This window comes from Schistocerca serialis, chromosome 8, assembly GCF_023864345.2.
Source record: "Schistocerca serialis cubense isolate TAMUIC-IGC-003099 chromosome 8, iqSchSeri2.2, whole genome shotgun sequence".
In the NCBI taxonomy this organism is placed as follows: Eukaryota; Metazoa; Arthropoda; class Insecta; order Orthoptera; family Acrididae; genus Schistocerca; species Schistocerca serialis.
In genome coordinates this window covers 211,426,094-211,446,706 of record NC_064645.1, presented here as the reverse complement: position 1 = coordinate 211,446,706, position 20,613 = coordinate 211,426,094, and the positions used below count along the sequence as shown (strand labels likewise).

Below are 20,613 nucleotides of genomic sequence, written 5' to 3'. Positions count from 1 at the left end.
CCAGTACCTACTGCAACCTACATCCTTCTGAACCTGCTTAGTGTATTCATCTCTTGGTCTCCCTCTACGATTTTTACCCTCCACGCTGCCCTCCAATACTAAATTGGTGATCCCTTGATGCCTCAGAAAATGTCCTACCAACCGATCCCTTCTTCTGGTCAAGTTGTGCCACAAACTTCTCTTCTCCCCAATCCTATTCAATACTTCCTCATTAGTTATGTGATCTACCCATCTAATCTTCAGCATTCTTCTGTAGCACCACATTTCGATAGCTTCTATTCTCTTCTTGTCCAAACTATTTATCGTCCATGTTTCACTTCCATACATGGCTACACTCCATACGAATACTTTCAGAAATGACTTCCTGACACTTAAATCTATACTGGATGTTAACAAATTTCTCTTCTTCAGAAACGCTTTCCTTGCCATTACCAGCCTACATTTTATATCCTCTCTACTTCGACCATCATCAGTTATTTTGCTCCCCAAATAGCAAAACTCCTTTACTACTTTAAGTGCCTCATTTCCTAATCTAATTCCCTCAGCATCACCCGACTTAATTAGACTACATTCCATTATCCTTGTTTTGCTTTTGTTGATGTTCATCTTATATCCTCCTTTCAAGAGGAATCTTATCACGTTATATATATGGCCACGATCAAGAAACTTATGATCTGTTGTGTCAGTAGACTGATCTTGCCTCAAGATGAACAAGAGATATTTCAAAATATAGTCTATTTAAACATACATTAAACATTACTATAAGTACACACTATAGCACACACTTTTGGCTACTGCTGTACTTTCAGAAAAATGGGTACCTGAACCTTCATTAAAGATGGCAGCAATTCTCTTTCTGTCTGCCATTGCATTTACACTAGTTATATCCGAAATGCAGTCCAGGCATTGTCTTAGGACCTAAACATTTTCGTCAGAGTGTGCGGCCCTATGCGGAAAATCGCTTTTAATTTGTACTTAGAATAGATAGATATTTAGCTTTCCAAACGTGCCTTTAGATCATTTTCTTGTGAAATGTCACTTGTACCACCTGTATTCTCGGTCCCTCGTTGCATATAAACAATATTTGACGGCGTCGTGCAGCGCCCTATACTGCAGTGCAGTTCCGCTCAGTACAACTAACCTTTATACTTTAGAATGTTATTGTTATCTTAGAAAGTGGACTGATTGTTGGCAACAAACTCCATAAGGCTGCTATTACGAGAAGCAACAGTGCACATAATATCAATATGTTTCTCAAAATTCGCTCATTTTGGAAAGTGTGAAGCTCTAGTTAGAATGTCACTAGAGAAAGGGGGAGAGATAGGAGTCGTTGTAAGCAGTTTTGAATTTTGAAAGCAGTTCTTACAGAGAGATCGGATTTCTGAGCAGGTGCTTCTTTTGCTGTTTGCAGGTACATTCATTTTGAACGTGACAGCAGTGGACAACGACGATCCATACGAGGAAAGCAATGCAAGGATAAAGTACTCGATTGAGAAGAACGCTGTAGATGAACGCACAGGATCCGCTATTTTTGGAATCGACTCCGACACTGGAGAAATAGCGACAGCCATTTGTTGTCTCGACCGAGAGCGTACACCGAGCTACACAATCCAGATTATTGCTACAGATGGGAGCGGGCTAGAAGGTAAGAGCAAACACTATATCATACATGCATGGCTAAAGACACAATTCACTTGACTGTATGGTTCAGAAACTTATTCATTAGTTTTGACATACTGTGATCCAGTGGATTATTGTTTTGCTTTATAAGTGCAACTGCCAAGCTATTTTTCATGATTTAGTTATTGTGGCTTTAGTGAGTGGATCAAGTGCATAGTTATTCAGTTGCGCTTTTCTTGCATATTCCCTTGTAAAATTAGCTTATCTGCAAACACCATAGCGGTGTCCTACTAACGATCGCTTTGTTCTCCCAAACTGGAAATGAAAAAATTCGGCGATCGAACTGATGGGCATCTTCAGGAGAATACTCTGCTACTGCTGCTGCTGCTGCTTAGTCCCGCTGAGAACTCATACGAAGGCTGCAAATCGGTGTCCTATGTAGGCTTCCGTACCGTACACGGCGCATACGCCGCCCACCATATTTGCTGCCCTCCAGGAATTGCTATCATACGTGCAATTTCTTGGGTTAAACTGTCCGCGTCGGAAATGGCATATGCCCTGCATACCATAGTCCTAAGGACGTCACTGCGTTGGTATGGTGGATGGCAACTCTTAGCATACAGATACTGATCAGTGTGCTTCGGCTTTCAGTGAACACTCAAGTCCCAGAGAACCATCTGGTTTTTTGTAAACCATAACGTCCAAGAATGGAAGCATCGCATTACTTTTAACCTCCATTGTAAATTTAATGCTGGGATGAAGACAGTAGAAGTCGTCCAAAAATCAGTTGAAAGCATCACGTCCATGTGGCCAGACAAAAAAGGTATCATCTACATACCTCCAAAAGCACGTTGGTTGCAAAGTCGAGGTCCTCAGTGCAATATCTTCGAACTCCTCCATAAATAAATTGACGTCTATGGGTATAAAGGACTACCGATAGCCACTCCGTCATTCTGTTAAAAAATGTTGCAGTTAAATGAAAAATACGGGTGTCAGCAAACGACGACAAAGCTTCACCAACTCTTCATCCCGCTTTTCCCGAATCAAACTCAGGGATTCTTCCGGAGTGGCACGTGTAAATAGAGGTACCAAATCAAAAATCACTAACAAATCCGAAGGATCCAGCCTCAAAGATTTCAGTCGCCGAATAAACTCCAGCAGATTGGAAATATGGTGTTCACTCTTGCCAACATATGGACAGAGAACAGATATTAAATACTTCGACAGGTTAAAAAGTGGGTGCACCCAAATTACTAACAACTGTGCGTAGAGGAGCCCCTTCCTTATGTAACTTAGGCAGACCATACAACCTGGACGGAACGGCAGCACCAGGATAAAATTTCTTACTTAAGTCTTCGGACAACGAGCTCTTTTTCAACAGCGAAAGTGTCTTACGCTTAATATTTTCTGTGTAGTCACTAGACAGTCTTCTGTGAGCCGGATCGTTGAGTAGTAAATCCATTTCAAGTTCGTAATCATCCCCTGTCAGTACAACCGTGGCATTCGCCTTGTCAGCTGGTAAAACTACTACTTCATCATCATTCGGGGGAACGAATGGCTCTCTCTCTGCAGAAGAGATCGTATCCCGCAGCGGTAGAGCCGGACGTAACGTGTGGGACACTTCTTGCCTTATTTCTTCCACCTGGTCTTCAGGGAGGCATTGTCCTGCTTGTTCTACAGAGAAAATATAATCTATGACAGGAAGTCTCTTTGCAGTGCGAGCAAAATTTGAACCTTTCTCCCACATCGCCACTGTGGGCCCATCCAACCCCTAACTAGAACGTTTAGCCACAATTCGTATAAGTTTATGCCCTTCTGATGCTGTAGGACGATAAAGAAACCGTTCAAAGTTGGAGGACAAACGCTACAGCTGCCGCTGAGGGTCTCTGAGAACTGACTTGTACATATTCTCCTGTTTGTCTTGACCTATTTTATCTTTCGTGCTTCTGTGGATATGTTTCATGACCATATGCCACGAAGGATGTGATCTCCATCTTCCTTCTTTATATTTTGTGAAGCAAGACGTTTTCTCTTCGCCATTAAAAACGCAGTTTGAGTTCCGGTGTTAATGGTCACGACTTTCTTTCTATGAGTTAACATCATTGCTGGTTTAAGACTCAAGCACAACACGCGACCCTTTGAAACTCCAAGTTGAGAGGTGCAACATTTGTATACAGGGTGTGTCATAAGTAGCACCAAAAGCTGACATGGACGGAAAAGTATTATAACAGAAAGAAAAAGTCCGGTAAACATGTATCCGCGAACGAACCCATTGCGAGATAATTGTCAATAAATGGTTACGATCTGCCTCTGACTTCAGTGTGAAATATTATTCTAGTCAATATAAACCAGTCACGGCCGTTTATCATGTGCCAATATGCTACAGCACACTGTAACTATCGCACTAAAATGATGCCATTTCTCTTAGAATGTGGACAGGGAATCCCACTAAAATTACGTAATTTCTCTTCTGATGTGGTCTGTTACGCAAATAAATTGGACGAAAACATGTTCTGTGGCGCTCTCTCCACGAGAACTAGAATCCAGTGTCGAGTGCTGAGATGTTGGTCAGCCACATTATGATCAATTCAGGGAAGAGACGCAGCTGTCTGTTTTCGACTGTGTTCGCTCTGATGTGACGTCATCCCTTCTTGCACCAGGTCATACGTGTAACGTATTATGCAAGCACAGAATATGAGGATTCGTGAGAATTGGTTGACGTAATGGCGTCATCGCCGATTGGTTAAGCACACTTACTGGTTATTTCTTGGCTCCGTCTCGATTCCTGTTGCTACACAATTAGTTTTCATTTTATTTTATTCCTCGCAATTCTAAATGATTAATTATAAAATTCAAATGTATTTAAACAGTTCAGTACATATAGGTAAAATTAACGCACTCAATTTAGTTACAATTACTACCCTTGTTAGCCAAAAGGTCCTTGTAAGTCAAAGAGGGTAATAAAAAAAGAGAGTACATGAGAAAATTTAGTATGAAGATGTTTTCTGTAGATGATCTACTAAGGAATCCTTACCAGAAAATCTTTGGATGAGAAAGTGAGATTTAAAGAGTTACTTAGATCTATTCAAATCAAGTAAACCTAACAGGAGGCCGTCAAACGAGGCTCGCCGATTTGACTCAGACTATGTGAGTAGGAGCAAACCCCTAGAATATTTCACCAGGCCGGGCTATAGGAAAACCTAAAACACTCTCTACAGATTCATACGTGTGGTCTAGAACACTGACTGGCAATTTGTCGGCTTGGATTCAACTCTCATTACAGCTATATTTTTTCATTTTATGTTATTTCTCACAGTGTTAAATGATTATTCATAAAATTTAAATATATTTAAACAGTTCAGTTTATATACTAAAATTAATATATTCAATTAAGTTATAATTACTATCCTTGTAAGTCAAAAGGAATTCACATTATAGCACGGTTGTAAAGTTTTGCATAATATGTTTGAAATATATTTGAAATTTAAACTTTCCAAGTAAGTGCACATCTAATTAGATTCACATTCCACCAAAACCTAAGAAGAAATACAATACTGATTCAATCCATTACATGTGACAGTTTACTGTACACTTGTACGGGTCGTACCTGTTAAATGAGATGTTTCACATGTCGTCCTCACATATGGAAGAAATACTCCACCCATCTCTTCAGTGAGTTACGAATTATTTCAAACAACTCCGGATCATCTACATCTACATCCATACTCCGCAAGCCACCTAACGGTGTGTGGCGGAGGATACCTTGAGTACCTCTATCGGTTCTCCCTTCTATTCCAGTCTCGTATTGTTCGTGGACAGAAAGATTGTCGGTATGCCTCTGTGTGGGCTCTAATCTCTCTGATTTTATCGTCATGGTCTCTTCGCGAGATATTTGTAGGAGGGAGCAATATACTGCTTGACTCCTTGGTGAAGGTACACTAATGGCCATTAAAATTGCTACATCAGGAAGAAATGCAGATGATAAACAGATATTCATTGAACAAATATATTATACAGGAACTGACATGTGATTACATTTTTACGCAGTTTGGGTGCATAGATCCAGTACCCAGAACAACCACCTCTGGCTGTAATAACGGCCTTGATACGCCTGGGCATTGAGTCAAACAGAGCTTGGATGGCGTGTACAGGTACAGCTGTCCATGCAGCTTCAACACGATACCACAGTTCATCAAGAGAAGTGACTGGCGCATTGTGACGAACCAGTTGCTCGGCCACCATTGACCAGACGTTTTCAAGTGGTGAGAGATCTGGAGAATGTGCTGACCAGGGCACCAGTCGAACATTTTCTGTATCCAGAGAGACCCGTACAGGACATACAACATGCGGTCGTACATTATCCTGCTGAAATGTAGAGTTTCGCAGGGGTCGATTGAAGGGTAGAGCCATGGGTCGTAACATATCTGAAATGTAACGTCCACTGTCCAAAGTGCCATCAATGCGAACAAGAGGTGACCGAGACGTGTAACCAATGGCACCCCATACAATCACGCAGGGTGATACGCCATTATGGCAACGACGAATACACGCTTCCAATGTTCGTTCGCCGCGATGTCACCAAATATAGATGCCACCATCATGATGCTGTAAACAGAACCTGGATTCATCCAAAAAAAATGACGTTTTGCCATTTGTGCACCCACGCTCGTCGTTGAGTACACAATCGCAGGCACTCCTGTCTGTGATGCAGCGTCAAGGGTAACGGCAACCATGGTCTCTGAGCTTATAGTCCATGCTGCTGCAAACGTTGTCGAACTGTTCATGCAGATGGCTGTTGTCTTGCAAACGTCCCCATCTGTTGACTCAGGGATCGAGACGTGGCTGCACGATCCGTTACAGCCATGCGGATAAGATGCCTGTCATCTCGACTGCTAATGATACGAGGCCGTTGGGATCCAGCACGGCGTTCCGTATTACCCTCCTGAACCCACCGATTCCATATTGTGCTAACAGTCATTGGATCTCGACCAATGCGAGCAGCAATGTCGCGATACGATAAACCGCAATCACGATAGGCTACAATCCGACCTTTATCAAAGTCAGAAATGTGATGGTAGGCATTTCTCCTCCTTACACCAGGTATCACAAAAACGTTTCACCAGGCAACGCCGGTCAACTGCTGTTTGTGTATGAGAAATCGGTTGGAAACTTTCCTTATGTCAGCACGTTGTAGGTGTCACCACCGGTACCAACCCTGTGGGAATGCTCTGAAAGATAATCATTTGCATATCACAGCATCTTCTTCCTGTCGGTTAAATTTCGCGTCTGTAGCTCGTCATCTTCATGGTGTAAATATTTTAAAAGCCAGTAGTGTATGTTTTCGAAACTTCAACAAAAGCCCGTACCGAGCTACTGAGCGTCTCTCTTGCAGAGTCTTCCATTGAAGTTTATCTATCATCTCCGTAACGCTTTCGCGATTACTAAATGAACTTATAACGAAGCGCGCTGCCCTCCGTTGGATCTTGTCTATCTCTTCTATCAACCCTATCTTGTACAGATCCCACGCCGATGAGCAGTATTCAAGCAGTTGGCGAACAAGTGTACTGTAACCTACTTCCTTTGTTTACGGACTGCATTTTCTTATGGTTCTTCCAATGAATCTCAGTCTGGCATCTGCTTTACCGGCGATTAATTTTATATGGTCATTCCATTTTAAATCACCCCTAATGCCTACTGCCAGATAATTTATGGAATTAACTGCTTCCAGTTGTGACCTGCTATATTGTAGCTAAACGATAAAGGATCTTTCTTTCCATGTATTCGCAGCACATTACACTTGTCTACATTGAGATTCAATTGCCATTCCCTGCACCATGCGTCAATTCATTGCAGATCCTCCTGCATTTCAGTACATTTTTCCATTGTTACAACCTCTCGATATACTACAGCATCATCCGCAAAAACCCTCAGTGAATTTCCGATGTTATCCACAAGGTCATTTATATATATTGTGAATAGCAATGGTCCTACGACACTCCTCTGCGGCACACCTAAAATCACTCTTACTTCGGAAGACTTCTCTCCATTGAGAATGACATGCAGTGTTCTGTTATCTAGGAACTCTTCAATCCAATCACGCAATTGGTCTGATAGTCCATATGCTCTTACTTTGTTCATCAAACGACTGTGGGGAACTGTATCAAACGCCATGCGGAAGTCAAGAAATACGGCATCTACCTGGGTACCCGTGTCTATGGCCTTCTGAGTCTCGTGGACGACTAGCGCGAGCTGGGTTTCTCACGATCGTCTTTTTTTAAACCCATGCTGATTCCTACAGCGTAGATCATCTTGCAAATCTTGAAAAAATCGTAGATGTCGCTGCTCCAGTTCTTCAGCGGTATGAACGGAAATGCTGAACACTTCACTTCTGAGATAATGCCAGGCAGAAAAATCCAGAGGACGCCAGGTGACCTTGGAGGCCAAAGTACAAGCTGTCCTCGATCATACCAAATTCTTTAAGGAATTGAATTCCCGTGTAAAAAAAAAAACAGCTTCAATCTTCTGATTACCTCCCAGATGTGCTAATGCGTTAAGTATTTAACGTTAAGCTTGTAACGTAGAGAAAGTTTAGAAAATTTATTGAAATTATGTCTAAAAGTTACTGGAAATCGCTAAGTACTCTCATTTTCATATACCGGATAGTTATAGTCTGGGTATTTACGTGCTGTGAGTTTCACTGCCTCGCCCACCCGGTTAGCCGTGCGGTCTAACGCATTGCTTTACGGGCGGGAAGGCATGCCGGTCCCCGGCACGAATCCACTCGGCGGATTAGTTTCGAGGTCCGGTATGCCGGCCAGTCTGTGGTGTCCACTAGGGGCTGAACCGCGCAATAACCCTGGGTTCTGTGTGGGGTGGCGGTGAGTGAGTGGACTGCTGTAGCCTGTTGTGGGGTTGTGTACCACTGTGGGCTACGGCGGGGCGAAGCCTCTCCATCGTTTCTAGGTCCCCAGTTCCATACAATACAATACAAATACACTGCCTCTAAATATGTTGGCAATTTCTAATTGTAATACTTGTGGCACTATGTTAAACCTTTAATATGAGACTATACACTGTCCAGTAACATTCATTGGACCACTTGTCGAAAGCCTGATTAATCGCTTATTGCAGCGCGGACAGCTACGAGACATGCAGAAAGAGTCAGAAAGGTTCTCGAACGTACCGACAGGAATGTGAAGTCATGCCGACTACAGCGCCGTGGTCAGCTGCACTGCGTTCCTCGGTTGAGGATCCATGGTAGGCACAGCACGATGAAGGTGGTCTCACAGATTCTCGACTGGGTTTTAATGTAAAGAGTTTGCTCAGAAAGAGAGTATAGTAAACCCATCCTATTGCTTTTCGAGCCATGCACGTACACTGTGAGCAGTGTGACAAGTTCCGTTGTCCTTCTGGTGGATACTATCATGCCGGGGAAAAAGAAGCTGCATGTAGGGGTGGACATGGTCCCCAGGGATAGATGCACACTTGTGTTCATCCATTGTGCCTTCCAGAATGACGAGATCACCCGGAGAATGCTACGGAAACATTTACCAGATCATAATGCTCCCTCCTCCAACCTGAGAGTTTCTTCTCAGACTTTTCACGCCGTACAAGCCAGCAGCGGTCATCCGTCTGATGGAGAATAACACGTGATTCATCTGAAAAGGCCACCTGTCGGCTCTCAGTGGACTCAGTGGACGGGTGGGGTGCAAATTCCAGCATTCGTCGCCGATGAACAGCAGTCAGCACGAGTGCATGTCGCAGGCATCTGCTACGGAGACCCTTATGCAGCAACGTCCGCTGACTAGTCTTTGAGAATACACTGTTGGTAGCCCCATGCTTCCTCTGGGCGGACAGTTGGTCATCAGTTGCTCCGCAGCCGTCATTCACTGATGTCATCTACGGCCCGTGGTGCACCACAGTTGTTCGGCGCCAGTTTTGCATAGCGCCATTTTGCCATGCGTGGTATACTTAACTACGGTGGCACACGAATAGTTTGCAAACTTAGCCGTTTCGGATATGCTTTCACCCTTTTGGACGTTTCCACATTACGAGAAAGACTGTACTTTTTTCCGCGTCCCCCCGACTCGCTTTATATATCTTCTGCTGCTCTTGCTGCCACCTGCCGTCTGTTAGTGGTTATTGCACGCTGCAAGCCGTTAGAGGGACAACATACAACTGGTACAGGATGACAGTGCTCTGGGTTAGTCGTTTGCAAATGTACAGGGTTATTCCATGATTATGTTATAAACTTTCAGGTATGATAGAGAAGGGTAAATGTATCCATTTGCGGTAAGGGTCTGGACACGACCGAGTCGGAAGTTACAAGAGAAAATAGAGCCGTGGCGCAATCGGCGCCAGTAGTATCTCTGACATGAGTACGATCGATGTCCTAGCACAAAGGTATGTCTTGGTGCTTGGGTCGGTTCGGGATATAAGCGAGCGCCGATCGCGAGTGAGGGCAGTTGGAGTTGAGTTCGCAATGCCGACGAGCGAGGACGATGCGCGCGCGGCCGGCACAGCCGCCTCGGACGCGCCGGAGTCGGCCGCTGGTTGGTCAGTTGGGCCTGGCCCGCCGGACGCCCCAGCGGCCGCTCCACTCAGGACGGATCCCAGGTTGACGACCCAGGCTACGGCACCGGTTCATGACAGGATAGAACGTCAAGAACGACGATCGACAGGCGCTATTCGACCACAGCAGACTACACACCACACGACGAAACCGTATTCGGACGTCGGCCATATGTCACATCACGACGGACGCAGCAATGAAGACGACCGCCAGGACTACGCCAGAAGACTCGATATATGTCGTGAGGTGGACAAGGAAACGCTGAAGGACGTACAACGCCTTATCCGCTATTCACGGTAAACACAAGAGCAGGATAACGACACCTGTCTGGCATCTCCATCTATGGACTCAGATGTCGAATCACAGCACTTCCACCAAAACTTCGACGGCGCGGAGATGGCAGCGGCCTTTCCAGCAGAAAACGACAACGACTCCCCACAGGCAGAGGGGGACTTTACGCTCGTACACAACAAACGCCGCAGAAGCAACGCATTAGCCAAGGACTTAGCCAACCCGGCTAAGAGACGAACAGAGACCATCCCCACAACGAACCGATTCGCCCCACTGACACCTCAAGCTGCGCCTCCATCACCCAACAACAAGCCACAGGCACAAACTTCTAATGCCGCAGAAGCCATTGACAGAGACAAGAATGTGCTTCGCAAAGTGCCCCCAGTCACTATTTATTACACAAAGGATTACGTTCACCTCAATGAAACGCTCAACGGACTTCTAGAGGGCAACCTTAAAGCTACATACCAAAAGGACCGCATCAGATACCACTTTGAGTCCTTCGAAGACCAAAGACGTGCAATAAAATTCTTCACGAACCACAGCTTCTCCTATTTTACGCATCAAGCACCAGACGACAGGGAACTGAAAGTGGTTGTCAAACGCCTTCCGGCGGAAGTTATCGAAGAACAACTTTACTATGCCCTCAAGGAAAAAGGCTTCAAAGTGCTACAAGTCTACCAATTTCAGGAACGCGACGAGAAGACGAAACAACTGATACCGCAACCTGTGTACCGAGTCACCCTCCCATCCGGAAAAGACAGTGACGAGATATATGCTGTCAAATACCTGCTCTACACACGAGTGATAATAGAAACCTTTAATAGAAAAGAAGGACCAGTCCAGTGCCGACATTGCCAACGTTTCGAGCATACAGTGAACTACTGCAGCATGCCAGCCAGCCCGCTGCGTCCGCTGCGGTGGCTTCCACAAATCATCGAATTGTACTCATCCTAGGACGGCGCCCCCAAAGTGCGCCAATTGTGAGCAAGAACATCCAACGACCTACCGTGGCTGCCCCAAATTTCAAGAACTCCTACGGAAATATACTAGCAGGACACCAAAGAAATCGACCCCACAACGGCCTATAATTGTTAAGAACTCGGCCATGGCAGCGATTCCGGCCACCCAACAACAAGCGGCACCTCTCCCTGTGTAAGCAATCGCCTCTCGACCACAACCGGCACCCAGAGTGACTCTACGACAGACAAGACAACAGCGCTCTTACTCCGAAGCAATACATGCCCATCCACCGACGCCATCACCAGCGGAGACATCATCTGCCTGGTCGACCACCTTTACACCAGCATTAACAGATATTCTTCAACTACTCACCGCCCTCCAGCAGAAGCTGACGTCTATCCTCTCGCTTGTAGAAAGCATACTGACAGCTTTTCAAACACCCTAAATGGATAGACGGCATCATACGAGGAATCTTAACTTCTGCATCTGGAATGCCAACGGCCTGAAACTGAAGAAAATAGAATTCATGGACTTCTTACATCGTCACAGGATAGACGTAGCATTTGTCTCCGAAACACATCTCCGCGAGTCAATCGACCTCCGCTTGAGGAACATGCACATTTACCGGGCGGACAGACGGGACCAACAGGGTGGAGGGACCGCAGTTCTGATCAAAAAATGCATTCGTCACCACCAAGAACATTTACCCCAACTCCAGACTTTAGAGGCCACGGCAGTAACAATCCACACGACGCTTGGAAACATTAACTGTATTGCGGCTTACCTTAGCCCAAAGAAGCCTCTCCACCCAGAAGATCTTTATGTCGTTACAGAGGGTTGCGACAAGATCCTCCTTGGAGGGGATCTTAGTAGTAAACATGTTGCCTGGAATTCCCGTAAGACTAACCCAAAAGGACATATGTTGTTCGCACTGGCTGAGGATATACATTGTTCCGTCCATGGCCCACGGGAACCGACGAGGATACTTTACGTCCATACACATGACTCTGATGTTCTCGACATCGCCATAATCAAGAACATCAACCCGAATCTCCATCTGCGGACTCTGGATGATCTTTCGTCAGACCACAGACCGGTGTTAGGACTCATAGAGAGGGCTACTTTGAAACTTCCACTGCCGACGACAAGAACCTACGACTGGCAGCAGTTCCAAACGTACCTCAACAACAATGTGCCACCAACCCAGGTTGTTACTACCAGAGAAGCGATTTATGTGGCAGTCGCAGTACTCAGGAAGAAGATTAACAGTGCGAAACAACGAGCACTCACGGAGCGCCTGCAACCAGAAGTTAATTATGACGAGTTTCCTCCACCACTGCAGGAACTTAACACAAGGCGCAATCGATTTCGGAAACGATGGGTCCGTTACCGCCATCCGGATGATACACGGGAGACTCACAGACTAACCCGAGAACTTCGGCGGAAGGTTCAGGACTGGAAGCAACACGTGGGAACTCCGAGTGGACAACTTTCTATTACGCACCAAAGATGAATGGTGAATAGTTAAAAGTCTCAGACAGCAACAGCCCCCCAAAAGAGCAATTCGAGGACTCCATGGCCTCTTGTACGACTCACTGGCGCAGGCGGAGCTGTATGAGGACGCATACCAACAGCCGGCCGGAGTAGCCGTGCGGTTCTAGGCGCTACAGTCTGGAACCGCGTGACCGCTACGGTCGCAGGTTCGAATCCTGCCTCGGGTATGGATGTGTGTGTTGTCCTTAGGTTAGTTAGGTTTATGTAGTTCTAAGTTCTAGGGGACTTATGACCTGAGCAGTTGAGTCCCATAGTGCTCAGAGCCATTTGAACCATTTTTACATAACAGCAACAGATGACTACGCCCCCCACGGAGGATGGAGATGATGCACTCCACCGTGCAGAGGAGGACACAGCGGCGGAATGGGAAGCTATTCGGGACGCTCCGACTAATACCATGCCCCGACTGACAACGCCGGAGGAAATTCGGAGGATTATCAAGTATAGCAAACACACCTCACCTGGAACAGATAGAAAGGCCAATACGGAATTGAAACACCTACCGAGAAAGCCTATTGTGCTTCTCACCCGGATAGTGAACAGCTGCCTCAGGACTGGATACTTCCCAGAGGCATGGAAGATTGTCATAATAGTGCCAATACCAAAACCGGGCAAGGATCTCTCACACCCTGACAGCTACAGGCCCATAAGCTTACTGCCGACGCTGGGAAAGGTACTGGAACGTGTCCTACTAAACGTATGCTGGACATCCTTGTGGCACACAACATCATCCGAGCAGTTTGGCTTCCAGGCGAAGCTATCGGCTGAGTTACAATTACTACGCATCACGGAATCTATCCAAGACAATTTCAACAAGAAAAAAACATACCATTGGAGTCTTTCTCGATATAGAGAAGGCTTACGATAAAGTATGGCGACGCAACTTGATCATCAAACTCCGACGTACCACTCCCCCACCAGATTGCTATTTAAAACTTCTCGACAATTTTCTTCAGGATCGCAGATTATATGTTCGCATTGATGACAAGAATTCAACAACACGGCCTGTCCTTGAAGGACTTCCACAGGGATCGGTCATATCTCCACTGCTGTTAAATTTATACATTAACGGCCTCCCGACGGTGCCACATGTTACTGCCAGTTTCTATGCCGACGACACAGCGCTCCTGACTGCAGGCACCAGAATGGACCACCTCGCCAAAAATGGTTCAAATGGCTCTGACCACTATGCGACTTAACTTTGAGGTCATCGGTCGCCTAGAACTTAGAACTAATTAAACCTAACTAACCTAAGGACATCACACACATCCATGCCCGAGGTAGGATTCGAACCTGCGACCGCAGCGGTCGCTCCGTTACAGACTGTCCACCTCGTCACACGGATGCAGCGCCAACTAGATTTAGTGGACCACTGGGCCAACAGGAGCAAAATAACAGTTAATGTAGAGAAAACCAATGTTATTGTCTTCACACGACGGAGACCCATCGTCAATGAACGCCTACGGATATCAGACCAGCCACTCCCCTGGGCAACAACTGTAAAATACCTTGGAGTGCACCTGGACACCAAACTGCTGTATAGTCATCACATTATGGAGAAGAAGAGGTCTAGCCTCAAAATGCTGGGAGCTCTCCTCCCATTTCTGAAGAGCTCGTACCTCAGCCAACGCACGAAACTCCAGTTGTACCACGCCACAAAAAATGGTTCAAATGGCTCTGAGCACTATGGGACTTAACATATTAGGTCATCAGTCCCCTAGAACTTAGAACTACTTAAACCTAACTAACCTAAGGACATCACACACATCCATGCCCGAGGCAGGATTCGAACCTGCGACTGTAGCAGTCCCACGGTTCTGGACTGAAGCGCCCAGAACCGCACGGCCACCGCGGCCGGCTACCACGCCACAGTCGAACCATCTGTTTTGTATGGATCGACCTCTTGGAGTACTACGTGTGCCACTAACTACAGGAAGTTACAGGTTATACAAAGCAGATGCCTACGATGGATCACTGGAGCCCAATGGTGGATGCGGAATCATGATATTCATAGAGCCTTAAGCGAATCTTACCTCTCAGACAAGGTCAAGGAGAAGACACGAACCTTATTTCGGAAGTTGGACATGATACGCGACAGTACACCACAACTCACCACAGTAGGTACGGTAGAACCCTTACGCAACCACAAATATAAAGTACCGAAGGCGATAGTATTTGAGCCTCCGTAAATGTTATCCCTACTTAATTCTCCATAATTTAAGAACATAAAGTCCTTTAGCATTTCTACACTCATGTTTTCAAACACACACAAAAAGCAGCGAGTTAAAGGACCCTTCTGTGTGCGCAGCGTAAAGCTGAAAGAAGAATAAATAAATAAAGCGAAAATTTTACCCTTTCCATTCCCTACAGAAGTAAAAATCAACGAAGTTGATCAGACTTCAGCATCACCACCACACACACAAAGAAAAAGAGCGAGTAAGGGTAACAACGCTTTGAGAACGGAAGGCGGCCGTGCGCGAGTCGGCGATTGGCTGGCGAGCAGAAGCGAAGACGGCGTACCTGAGGCCGGGCGGCGGTTATCACGTGGTTGTACTGGAGGCGGCGGGAGTTGGCCGGCGCTGTGCATTCTCCGGCAACCTCGTGAGCTGTGGATGTGCCTGCTTCCTTGGAGGGACACGCTGTTAAGGTTTTGAGAAGTGATGCTCTGACATCTTCGCAAAATCGCTCCAGCATTAACTGTGATTGTGATCGCTCTTGGTACAGTAAGACGTTGCCGGACTCGTGGTGTCGTGTGGGTTCGATGTCATTTGATGCCTCTTACAAGCGTGTGCTCTGCTTCCGCGTAATACTGATGTATTTGCAGAATGTTAGTTCATTAGCTATTATTATCAAGTGTTTAATTTGCTTACGATCTCGGTTAATCCATGTCAATATGTCCTCTGCGGGCGATCTGAGTTTTTATTTCTAAAGTTTACCGTATTGAGATTTGCAGGCCCACTTAAGGTGGCCAATATGTGTGTCATTAAGTTCTAGTGAGTGTCGGTTCTCGTGAACCAGTTCATTTCCCACTTTTAGCGTTTGTTTATCAGGTACTGTTTCACTTAAAGAAAGCAAATTAGTTGTTGTTCAGCCTTGATTTTATAGTATTAATTCACTGGTTAATCTTGAATGTTAAAGTTAAGAAAAGATTTTTGGCTTCCTGTTGTCTGGTGTGGTCTTTGCTTAAGTGAGCTGAGGCAGCGAGCAACCGAAGCGCAGAGTTTCCCTTTAGATTACAAGTTTGGCTTACGGACGGTGGACTTCGCCTGAGCTCGAGTATTCCTCTTCGGTAGCGTTTGCTGGGTTCACATTTCGGTGGCCTACTCGATGTGGGGTTGCAAACGGAGCCACGTCTTGGTTCGAAGTTGAGTATTAATTCCCCCAGTCGGTTCCACCGTTCGTGGTTAAACTTCAGTCTTACAAGTTTGGGCGTTGCTTCTGTTGTTACACATTTGTGATTGTACAAAGTTGTAACTTTCTATGTCCTAAAAGCCCATCTTACAAGCCAATGGGCATTTGAATAATTTCGTAGTTCGCTCTGCAAGGTTCTCTAGTCTAGTAATTTGCAAGATTGCCCAAGTTACGTTTTAATAAATTTGTTCTAAGTATTCGTGTTAAAATTGAGGCTGTGTGTCCACTGTTATTTTACATGTAATTTTAACGTATTGGAATTGAAAGGGTCTTAAATAACGTGTCTTAACTAGAGTTGTTTTGTTAAAGTTATGGTCAGATTCAGCCTTAGTGGCTTCTGTCAATTTCTATATGAGATCGTTGCTAATGGTTTATTAGTTTATTAATGATTTTATGCAATGAGTTTCTTAAATATTTTGCCTGAGTGGCGTTTCTCGATGTATATGGGAGATCGTTGGCTAATGATTTATTAACTTGCTTATGATTTTATGTAATGAGTGTTTCGTAAATAATCTTGCCTGAGTGGCGTCTGTCAATTTTAATGTGAGATTGTTTTTGGTAGTTAATAAACGCATTGGAACTGAAATGTCGACTGTATTGGGTCAGCCCTTCCACTCCCTTTAGATTTGAGGGTTAAACAAAGCAGGTGTTACGTTAAAACGTTCCAAAAAATTTCTCATATACTACTAATAGTTGAACACATTTACAGGTATTGTTGTTGCTAAGAATATAGGGTAGGCAACTTCCAGATGTGGTAAAATGAACCGGAACAAGACAAAAACGCACGGGACCGATGGCCCTAGCACTCTGGTCCCTTCAATCCCACAAACCAACCAACCAAAAATGCCCAGTAAACAAGGGCTGTAAAGTGCATACCTTATGAGCTATAAGCACTCGTTCATCTTCGCTACTGTTAAACACATCTGTTATAGCTCTTAAGATATGGATTTTAGAGTTCATATTCATTGGACTTTTTTTTTTTTGTTTTGGGTCTTAGTACCTCCTCCAAAACTATGGAAATCAAAACAACTGCAGTGGAAGAGATGTATTTCACTGTATCAACGATGAACAAATGCTCATTGCTCATAACGTACGCATTTTAGAGTACATGTTCACTAGACATATTTTCTTCTTTTGGTCCATACTGCCTCCTCAGAAAGTTGCCTACCCTGAAATCGCAGTAACAACACAGCTGGTATTCCACTGTCAGAGGTATCAGAACGATTTGCGGTTATAACTTTCTACTCAGTCGATGAGGATCCGTTACATCACGTAGTTACACTTACCCGTCACCATCATCCCTGAATGCTTATAGTATCATGACGGAATCAGCCTACAGGTCGGCGTGTTAGATGCCGTCATACATCAGCATCAAAATGTGTCTGTGCCCCCATCATTAATTTGCCCACTAACGCAGAAGTATTTTCATTTCAAATATATTTCTATTAACTAAGCCAATATTTCGTACTGAAATCAGTGGCGATTCATAACCACGCATTCGCAGCTATCTCAAAAAAATGCTTCAAATGGCTCTGAGCACTATGGGACTTAACTTCTGAGGTCATCAGTCCCCTAGAACTTAGAACTACTTAAACCTGGCTAACCTAAGAACATCACACACATCCATGCCCGAGGCAGGATTCGAACCTGCGACCGTAGCGGTCGCGCGGTTCCAGACTGTAGCGCCTAGAACCGCTCGGCCACCACGTCAGGCGCAGTTATCTCACAAATGGTTGCTTTGCTGACCCATGTTTGCTGGAAGGCTTTTGCTTTTGCTGCTGTACACTTCCACAAGAGCCAGTTTCCGCTATTTATTGTGATTCATCCAGTGCTTACAGTAACTTTATTGTGATATTAAGTACATAAATCTTGTGTAGCACACAGCTTGGTACAAATATTTTTATCTGACGCCATTTCAGTGACGGGCTTGTCAGGTAAAACTGATGGTGTCACTAGTAATCCAATTCAGGTCCACAGCTATGGAAATGATTTTTATATTTGATTCTTATTGGATATTATTAATGTCAGGGTATTCTAACTAATAAATCAACTGGTCCTTACAGCAAATACCGAGTGCTTCGCCAATACTCGACGGATGAGGAGCAAATTGTTTACACTGTTGTACTTCCCTCCCCTCCTTCCCCACCGATCAGCTGACAGTGGCATATAAACAATGCAATAGCAACTCTAATTCCAACCAGCAGTGATCTGTTTCCGAGAGTGCTCTTATTCCTTGCTAACAGTGTTGTAAGGCCTATTGTTTTTGCAGGAGATGTCGTGTCTTTTTTAAATAAAATCATGTGCTCTACTGCTGAAAAACAAATAAAAGGCCGGCCGGAGTGGCCGTGCGGTTCTGGGCGCTACAGTCTGGAGCCGAGCGACCGCAACGGTCGCAGGTTCGAATCCTGCCTCGGGCATGGATGTGTGTGATGTCCTTAGGTTAGTTAGGTTTAATTAGTTCTAAGTTCTAGGCGACTGATGACCTTAGAAGTTAAGTCGCATAGTGCTCAGAGCCATTTGAACAAATAAAAGGGCAAATCTCCTGCTTTTTTTTATCACATTCGTATCTATTCCTTCAAAGTAATATTTATTTTGGCAAATGTTGGTGCACCACTTGATTAACTCTTTATTTCTTGAGATAGTAATTAAGTTTTGGAGATCCATTCTGTGAATTCTTCAACCCAGAGACCTTTATCTTATCAGGTCCAAATGGTGAGTCAAATTGCTCTACGTTTATTCGTCACATGGATACAATTTCAAACCTCTGTTTATCTAGAATGAAATTTTCTCTCTGCAGTGGAGTGTGCGCTGATATAAAACTTCCTTGTAGATTAAAACTGTGTGGCGGACCGAGACTCAGACCTTTACCTTTTGCGGGCAAGTGCTGTATCTACTGAGCAACCCAAGCACGACTCGCAACCAGTCCTCACAGCTTCACTTCCACCAGTATCTCGCCTCCTACCTTCCAAACTTCACAGAAGGTCTCCTGCGAACCCTGCAACACTAACGCTCCTGGAAGAAAGGATACTGCGGGCACGTGGCTTAGCCACAGCCTAGGATAGATTTCCAGAATGAAATTTTCACTCTGCAGCGGAGCATGCGCTAATATAAAACTTCCTGGCCGATTAAAACTGTGTGCCGGTCCGAGACTCGAACTCGATACCCTTGCCTTTCGCGCAAGTGCTTTATCGACTTTTTTATTTATTTTTGTATTGTGGTTTTGTTAGGGCCACAGTCACGATGGCTCTCCCTTCCCGCCGCCGTGCTGCACCCTCACAATGCTTATATTATTTTACTCGTTTATTTATTTTATTTTTTGTGTGCATGTGTATAGAGAAACAAAACACAAAAAATTATTCCACCCACCTGGAACACTGGATATCCTGCAAGGCGAAACAGGGTGGCAGGCGGGCCGAATCCGAGGTGTAGGCGCGTCATGTTTCATTCCGAATCGGGCGGTCACCTGCCACGACGGGAGCACGCCAACTGAGTGGACGCACGGTAAATACGCTGTTGAGGTTATTGGCAAAGCACGCGCGATAACGGCAACTGCGTGCAATCTCCGCATGTACGGTCTGCAAATATTGCCAAAAATCAAGGCACAAGTGAAGAGCTTCTCCATATAGAGATGCCAAAGTCCACTCATTTATCCGAAGAACCGCCCTTTATCCAAAGTACCTTTGCTGCAGGAAAATATTCCACCGCTGGGTAAAGAAAGGACTCAGGCTCAGCAACATGCGGTGGCACTCGTAGAAAACAGGCGACCATTTGTCGCCCCAACAACCAGACATCCACAACGGCTACACAGTTGTATCAGTGATGATCGCCGTCGACACTGCGACAGATGGCGCAGAGAGAAGAGTCCGGAGTCCTATGGCATGGAGCCGCTGATAGGTGGGATACGTCCCACAGGTCGCACAGTACCAAGTCGATCTGAAATGCGTCGGAAAGAAGCTATGATGAATGTGCCGCCAAATCACAGTCCGCTGAAACAGTGGGAATTTGCGTTCTACGACGTTACAGGCATCACCACGCAGAAAAAGGACGGAGAAATCCTTCGCCTGCGAGAGGGGCGTTCGTGAGAGTTCGGCGCGAGCATAATTGAGGTCCACAATGAAGGCTGCGATGTGTACAAACACGCGTCTGATGCTACCGACCGGGACAGGCGTGGAGAGGGATACTGGAACGAGGACGGAAGTAAA

The 20,613-nt window shown here is 45.3% G+C and overlaps 1 pseudogene; it reads left to right on the top strand.

Annotated features, from left to right (window-relative positions):
* The window catches only part of LOC126416928 (neural-cadherin-like), a 275,218-nt pseudogene that overhangs the window by 57,947 nt on the left and 196,658 nt on the right, over window positions 1-20,613 (top strand).